The sequence below is a fragment of the Nematolebias whitei genome, chromosome 16 (assembly GCF_014905685.2).
Source record: "Nematolebias whitei isolate Nwh7 chromosome 16, NemWhi1, whole genome shotgun sequence".
Classification (NCBI taxonomy): Eukaryota; Metazoa; Chordata; class Actinopteri; order Cyprinodontiformes; family Rivulidae; genus Nematolebias; species Nematolebias whitei.
In genome coordinates this window covers 2325289-2333747 of record NC_056513.1, presented here as the reverse complement: position 1 = coordinate 2333747, position 8459 = coordinate 2325289, and the positions used below count along the sequence as shown (strand labels likewise).

Genomic DNA, 8459 nt, shown 5'->3' with positions numbered 1-8459 from the left:
CTGGACATGTCCAAACCACTGTCCCTCCTCTGGACATGTCCAAACCACTGTCCTTCCTCTGGACATGTCCAGAGGAGGGACAGTGGTTTGGACATGTCCAGAGGAGGGACAGTGGGTATATTGGTAGAAGGATGTTAGAAATGCAGCTGCAGGACAAAGACAAAGAGGAGATTTATGGATGCAGTTAGAGAGGACATGGAGGTAGTTGGAGTGAGGACAGAGGACACAGAGGACAGAGATGGAGGAGGAGGACTCGCTGTGGAGACCCTGAAGAGTGAAACGTCAAAAGAAGAAGAACGAAGATTTTGCACAACCTTCTAGTTTCTGTTCTGCGTTGTTACAAACACGTGACTAAACTGAAGCGTCTCGGTTCGAACATTGTGCGTCCGGTACCTGCATTTGCAGCTCAGCATCAGTTTGCAGCATTGTCGTCTTGGCTTGAGCGTTCAGGATGAACGGGAAGGCACAAAGGTTTATTGAGGAAAAGTCATCCTGCAGAGAAAATAACATTTACATTAATATTAATACATTAACAATATTTCAAAGGCTCATATGATTAATATGAAAAATGACTACCTGTGAACGGGAAGATTCAGTTTTCTAGAAATTAAAACAAGAGAGAGAAAAATGTTCAGACCTGACTAAAGAAACACTCGACAGAAGAACTGAAGAACATTTTGAAAACACTCCAACGTTTCAGTAACTTTATAAAAAGTTGTCCTGAATTAAAATCTACAGAGCAGTATCGTCTAAAATCACATTATATAAGGAACATACTTACAAACTCCGCTTTACTCAGAAACCATTTGAGGTAGTCTTCCTGGATGTCCACCAGGCTGGTGATGTCAGGAATATAAAAGTGGCTGTACTCCACATGGTTAGCCTTTAGATTAACCTTTCAACATGAAACTCATTTCAGTTCCAAATCCACCAAATGTCACAGAAACACGTTACCAAGAACCAAAGCAAACATTTTCTCTTGAGCACCGCAGAGCTGGGTCGTGGATACCTTGTGCAGTTTCTCCAGCAGCCGCAGTGTGGCCAGAAGATAGTTGTCGTAGAACGTGGGCACCAGGTGCCTCCGGCCACCCGTCAGCATGAAAACCACAATGTTCTTGTACGTGTCCACCACTCTGGTGAAGAAGGTGCTGTCCACACAACACCACCAGTTATCTGCAGTGAGGAGAAAGAACTCAGACTTACAGTTTTCTTCTGATTTCAAGTTACCTCAAAATGCTGTAGAGCATAGAAACATCCAGTTTATTATTCATTATCTTTTTTTAATCAAAGCCTTTTTATTGATTTTGTTTTGTTTTTTGAACACAAAAGGAGAAAAGAACAGAACATAATCCCCTCCCACACGGGATCAGCCCCACATACATAAATGTCTTAAACAGACACGACATGTTTTCAACATACGACACCAACGGCTGCCAAGTGTCCCAAAATCTTTGAGCAGAACCTTTCAAGGGTACAGCTACCGTATTTTCCACCGTACACATCGCTCCGCCCTATAAGTTGCATCAGTCCAAATTTGTCTAAAAAAAGTGGAAAAGTCCATAAATACGTCACATCCATTATGCGTCACCGCTGACAACCTGGACATGTGGGCCGGTGTTGTGCCAAAAATTGATTGGCTGCCAAATGGCGGCTGCGGGAGCGTGCACGGGAGGACTTTAACAAGAATTTAATAAGATTAACACTTAAAAACAATTATTTGTTTGCTCGACATTATAGTAACGTGTGTCTCAGTTGAACTTTTACTTCATAAATGCACTTTAATGGTCAAATCAGCTGCATTTCGCTGGGACGACGCGGCGAAATGAAGCTGATTTGACGGTTGCTCCAAGCAGCGAGCAGAACGAAGGTGGAAGAGTATGGCAGGTCGATTGTGTCATTAATAGCTGGTAAAGATTCTCAGACATCCAGGACATGGTAAATTCAAAAAAGTTCAAGACAAAAACAATAAAGTATAATAAATAAAGTCCAGTTGTTTTTGTTTTTAACTTTTTTGAATTTGTCATTATAGCCACGTTTACCTATTACATGATACAACGGCATGCCATACACTACTGCTACTCTGCTGCCATCTAGTGGCAGAAAATGGTACTGTTCTGTTTTTTTCAGTCAGAGTGAATGAAAACAGTCATATCTCAGCCAAAAATTGGTTTATAAATATGAGAAAAAATTCATAAATACGTTGCTTCGGCCTATAAGTCGCAGGTCATGCAAATTATAAAAAAAAACGCAACTTACAGTGAAAAATATGGTAATTTTTCCAGATTAATCTGATACACGACTTCTCTTATCCAATTTTCAAATTCATTGTTTTTTTACCTTTATTCATAAAACAATAAAATCAGTTTAGTCATTTTAGCAGTTCCATTAAGTCCTTTTAAAAAGGCCAGTTAAACTGTTATAAAAACATCTAATTAATCAGCTAATATCAAATTAATCTGCTAAAATAGCTGTTAATCTGCCGTTTCTTAGAGGCTCTTAACCCCCACCATCTGCTCCCAAACAGGTCCCTCTTGAAAATGAGTCCTTGTCACTCACTGAGACTACCTGTATGAATAAAGGTTGAATTTTAAAAACAGCTGGTTCAAAAATAAAACTTTGGGTGTGTTTCAAATGATTTCTCTTTTCTTGATTGTTCTCACAATAAAGGTCCAGAACAATCGGTCAACTCAGCTTTTATGTAGAAGACAAACTTCCCCAAGCCTCAGTACTGACTTAAAGCCCATTTGTTCTGTAAAAGTGACGACTGGCCAAACCGTCATGGACGCCGCCGCCACTGCTGACCTTCTGTGACCTCACAACAACACGTTATTTCATGTAACAATTATGAAAAAGTAGGGATGTTGTGTAAAATGTAAATAAAAAAAGCAATAATTTGCAAATTTCACAAATTCCTGTTCACAATGAAACAAATGTTTAAAGTAGGAATTTGCCGTTTTTATATTTTTAATTTGATGTCAGTAACATCTTAAAAAGGTGGACAGAGTTCACAAAAGGGTTAAAAATGGTGCAAGTAACAAACAGATTAAAGAAACTTTGACAACTAGTTAGGTTAAGAGGCAACAGAGCCCGACCGATATGGAGAATTTTGGCTTTCATTGATAACGATATTGGAAGTTGGACTAATATCAATAAGTGATATATTGGCTGAACATTTTTTTATCTTTGTCCACCCACAAGAATCTCAGTAAACCGCTACTTTTAAACCAGTTTTAACACTTGAAGTCTTGAAACAGTCTTCCTAACATGTGTTCACGTTTTCTATCCTCCACTATTCACCATAGAGTTATCAAGTGTGTTACAAAAATATAAATTAAACAAAGAAACACCTTCCTGTTCATTTTTTAAACAGTCAGTTACGTACGGTGAAGGTATAACTAGTATCGACCACAGCAGAGTTTATTTTTCTTTGTAGAAGTAAAGATTTCAGACAAACATTTCATTGAGGAAGACAAAGATAACGTTACTAACTCTGATGTATTTTACCTCTACGTGAGATTTATGGTTCTGGATAAAGTTTTACAAGGTGATAGCCTATGCTAGGTTATCTAAATGTTAGCTTGCTAACCTGAGAGGGTCGTAACTAGTGACAAGCAGGTTGGAGGATTGAAGAGAATTTATTATTGATTTATTTTATTTTACAGATCAGTTAAAACAAACTTACCATGCTCCGCTCAGCAAAACACACAGTAATGCTCCGTGCTTCAACTGCGCTGAAAGTGAAAGTTAAAGTGAACGGCCAAGACTGAAAGTAATCTGCATGCGCCCTCTGCTGGATACATTGTACAATTACACCATTTGTAAGTAAGGACACAGCTAGCTCCCAGCATGTTAGGGGTGAAAATTAGAAGCATTTATATTGGGGCATAATGGGACAATTATCACTGATACAATTATCACTGATACAATTATCACTGATACAATTATCACTGATACAATATGTCCTCAAACTCATATCGGTCGGGCTCTACAAGGTATAAAGAGCATTTTAAAGGGGCTCAGTCCATTTGAAATAAAAATGGGCAGAGGTTCATCAGTCTACAAAAATCTGAAACAAGAAATAATAAAAAATATTTAAACATGAAAACTGAGATCTTATATTAAAGTATGTCATGTCAGCAGATATTGTGTAGTCGTCATAAACTGGTGTGTGCATGTCTGTATGGCTAATCTGGTGTGGGAGGGGATTTTTATTTATTTATTTATTTGTTTGTTTTAAGTGTGTGTTCTGAAAAAAAAATACATTGATTAAAAAATAAATAAAAATTGAGAAGACTGAATATCCCAACATCGGTTATACAGTTTACAAAATCTACTAAATATTTCAAGAATCAAGAAAAATCTTTTGATAAAAACGAGACTGAAAGTCAAGCTTGGACGCTCCTGATCTTCAGGACCTTATTAAGCAGAACTGCGTCTGATTTGAATTTCATCTGATTCTTTGGAGACCACGAGCCCCCGTACGAAAGAGCAGAGGAATCATCTGGGTTGCCAGTTAACAGTTCAAAAGCCTGCATTTCTGGAGTATGGGGGACTTGAGCAACATCCTGGGAGGGGCCCTCCTCCCACTTTAGGAAAATCAAAGATTGTCCCCTCCAATGACTTGACTGTCAGTGAAGCCCAGATGTGCACAGATTTAGTGGTGAGCACATCTGTCTTTCACTTTGCAGCTGACAACAATAATGAAGTTTAAAGGGATCTGTGATTAGTAGGAACACTCGGCCTTGTTTGATCATCTCAGTAACTGATACTGAGACACTACAATAAATCAACGTGCACATCAAATGCTACAATTTAATGTGGTAGTAGCTGAGAGTCATTTACTTTGAACGTGACTTCTCCAACATTGTGCTCAACATTTTTTTCAAATAATTAAACGTTTGGTACGTTCAACGAGTTCTTTGTGAGTAAAACACAATTTTTTAAGATTTGCAAATCGCTGCGTTCTGTTTATATTAAAATTTTACACATCGTCACTTTGAGAGAATTGGGATTCTAATTTTTAATTCACAAAATCAACTTAAAATGACTTGATTGGATTCAAAATAATTTTAGAATGTGGATGGAAATATGATACCCAATACTTTGCTGGGGTTGGTGTCTAGCTGGAGGATAGCCATCGCCAGGGGAATGGTGAGGCGGATGTAGTTCTTGGAGTCCCGCAGGGCTGGGTACTCGGTCAAAATGAGGTAGATTCTCATGGCCTCGACATCAGGAGGGGAGCGCGGCAGCTGAGGGATCAACAGACTCTCAAAGCTCTTGGTGACCTGAACAAGACAAGAAAAGGTCAAAAGGTCACCTTACACATTTTACTTTGCAGCTTAAACTAACAAACGTTGCAAAACTGGATTAGGATTCAAAATATAAACTGGTAAATAAATTTAAAAGATCCTTTAAAGGTGCATCTATGAAACAGAGGGAGGAAAATGTTGGGAGGCTTTAGTGGTTTGGAGTGTGGCCTGAGTTCAGTCCGATTCATATTAGCTTCTGTGGAACAATTCCCAAACCTAAAATTACTGAGCCACAAATAGTTACGGAAATCCTGCTCGTTTTTTTCTGCCCGTCTGTGGAAGAACTTTGTGCACCGTCAAAAACTCAAATCTATGTTTTTATTAACCAGTGGTTTCACATGAAATGCTGCACTACACCGTTACTCCCAGCTCAAAAAAAAGAGACAAAAATAATTGTTTTTCTTGTTTTAAACGAACCAAATATACATTTGATCATTGCTCCATGTCAAAATCTGAAAAGCAGGATATGACGGAGGTTTTCGATAAATGATGTTTTTTTCACATGATGGGGCCGAGTGGTTAGAGCGGTCGTCCTCCAACACGAGAGTTCGCTATGAATGTGTGTGTTGAGGTAAACGAGGCACAGATTGTTGTAAAGAGCTTTGAGTATCTTGATCAGATAGAAAGGAACTGTATAAACACAGTTTTTCTCTGTTTGTGGCTGCACCTGTAAAATATCACGACTGTATGAATTAATTTTAATGAAACTTTCAGAAAGTAACATCTTCAGAAGTAGACATCTACACCTTAACTTTTGGACTCAATTTATTTCAAGAAGGTCGCCACAACTATTTGACCTTGGCCAACACAAAATTGATTATAACTCAGAGAAACTGACGGATATTGAGCTGAAATTCGATGTGGTAGTAGATGAGACTCACTCACAACTTCCCTTTGAGTGCGACACCTCCCAGTACTGTGCTCAACATGATTTCAAAATGTCAGGGGATTGTTGAAAATGACGTTTTATCACTTCTAATGTGAACTTTGAGTTGCCAGAGAGTTCTGTTCTCTCGCTCTGAAGGAGCTGATTTGATCCTGCATGTGCAGCTGGGAGGCCGAGGTAATCAGGGTCTGCCTCTGAGCCGAGAGCTGCTGAGCGTACATAAAAACAAACCTCGTGCGCTGCCCGGCGCAGATTCTCATGACTGGACTCCATGATGCAGAACATTTTTTATACTTCTGTGTAAATCTGGAGAACGTCTAACCTTGCAAGTAAAGTTAAAAGTCTTCTCGTACCCTCGAGGGGCTTCTTTGAGTAAGATGAACAGAGGATCCCCCCCCCCCCCAAAAAAATAAAATAAAATAAAGGTTAAAGACAAAACCAACTGGACTTTATTTTGTAGCTCCGAGGAGCTTTCTCCGTTCCTTCTCAGGAGAAAGCTCCTCGGATGAGAAGCGAAACGTCTTCAGCTACAAAATAAAGTCCAGCTGTTTTTGTCTTTAACCTTCTTTTGGATTCATCGTGTCCTGGATGACTCAGAATCTTCACCAGCCTATGAACAGAGGATATTTTTATCCAACACAAACAGCTGAACTCCTTCATGACAACAGAAGATGAACTTTGTGTAAAAGGCAGCACGTGATTCCTTCAAGGATTCTAGGCCTTTAAATCATTTTGACTGGCGTAAAAACGATTTCTTCCTTCACAGCTGGCTCGTTTTATTTCAACTGCCGTGGCTCAGCTTGAGAAAACAAACTGTTTCGAGTCCGAAGGCTGATGACGGATAAAACATAAGAGTCATACCTGCTCCAGGAGTCCAGAAAAGGCCGGTTTGCTGAGAGCCTCGAACAGCGTTCTGACAGAGCTGAAACTGATACCTGGGGCCTTTGGGTTGGTTTTGAAATGAGTGTCATCACTGAGAGAAAAGAACAAAAACATCCCTGAAATGTCTGTGGGCTAAAACAGAACCTGAACTGGTGTTCACATGTGTCAGAATAATTTTAAACAATGTGGTCGGCCCGACCAGGTTCACCGGACTGGACCGAAGCAACTTTCTGATGTTTCTGAGCATGACATTAGCTGAGATTTAAGCAACTTCTTTAACAGCGCTCTGATTCACTGTTAAAGACCAAGACAGTAAACGCACCACGTGATTTACCTCACCAGAGCACGGCCTTAAACACACCGTCAAACCCCAACATGACGCACTGTTGAACGTTTAAACCTGGACTTTCTCAGAGCAAAGGTTTTATTGAAGCACAACAGACACATCAGACCTCAATCTGTGGAAGCTCAAGCACAAAACACCGACGTTCAGTTTATATTCAACACACGACCGACCTGTGACCCGTGACTCGACGAAGAGCTGCTACACCAACACACGCCGCTTTTTATCAAAACACACGTCACATGGTGTAAATTACAGATAAAGCCACCCTGATGTTACTTTTTAAAACGTGAAGGACTGAAATTAGAAACTTTAAATCCAACATGGAAACAGATTTACTGTTCCTTACAATGTTATGAGAAATGTATAAGTTTAATTGAAGCCAACTCCTCATAATCACTTTATGTTTGTTTTTTTAAAGGAAGGACCAAAACCTGCTCAACTAATATTTTCTCAACACAAAATGATCTTAGTCTAAAACAGGTATAAAAGTTATTTTGAGGGATGATGGGTTTGTAATTACTTTACAGCCAGGTTATAAAAAGCCATTTCATTTCTGTTTGATTTTTGTCTTTTACTTAAATAAACAACTTGATTACAAGGCCGACTTCAAGTAAGGTCCAAATAAAAGTATTAAAATACTAGAAGCTAAATATTTAATGGCATATTAATTATTAACCTGTCTGAGAACATTTGGCTTAATAAAATGATTTTACAGTTGTGCATTTGTTCCAGTAAAGTGTTACTTTAATCAGTTACTGGGGACAGTGACAGAGTGAATACTCAGTAAATACTCAGAAGTACTTCCTGATGACGTTCATGTACCTTTGGTCCAAGAAGCTGGCGTTCCAACAAGCCGTCGAGGAGAGCTGACTTACAATGTCGCTGAAGGCAAAAACAGAAAAATAAGTTAAAGCTTCACTGACTGGAAAACACAAAATACAGAAGGGCTGTGAAAGTGTGTCAACTCTGTGTAAAATTAAAACATCTTACTTTCCTCCATGAGGAATACATATATATATATATATATATATATATA

At 39.0% G+C, this 8459-nt stretch overlaps 1 protein-coding gene across 1 annotated transcript in view; it reads right to left on the bottom strand.

Moving 5' to 3' along the window:
• The window catches only part of znf330 (zinc finger protein 330), a 30829-nt gene that overhangs the window by 6796 nt on the left and 15574 nt on the right, over window positions 1-8459 (bottom strand). The window lies entirely within an intron of this gene.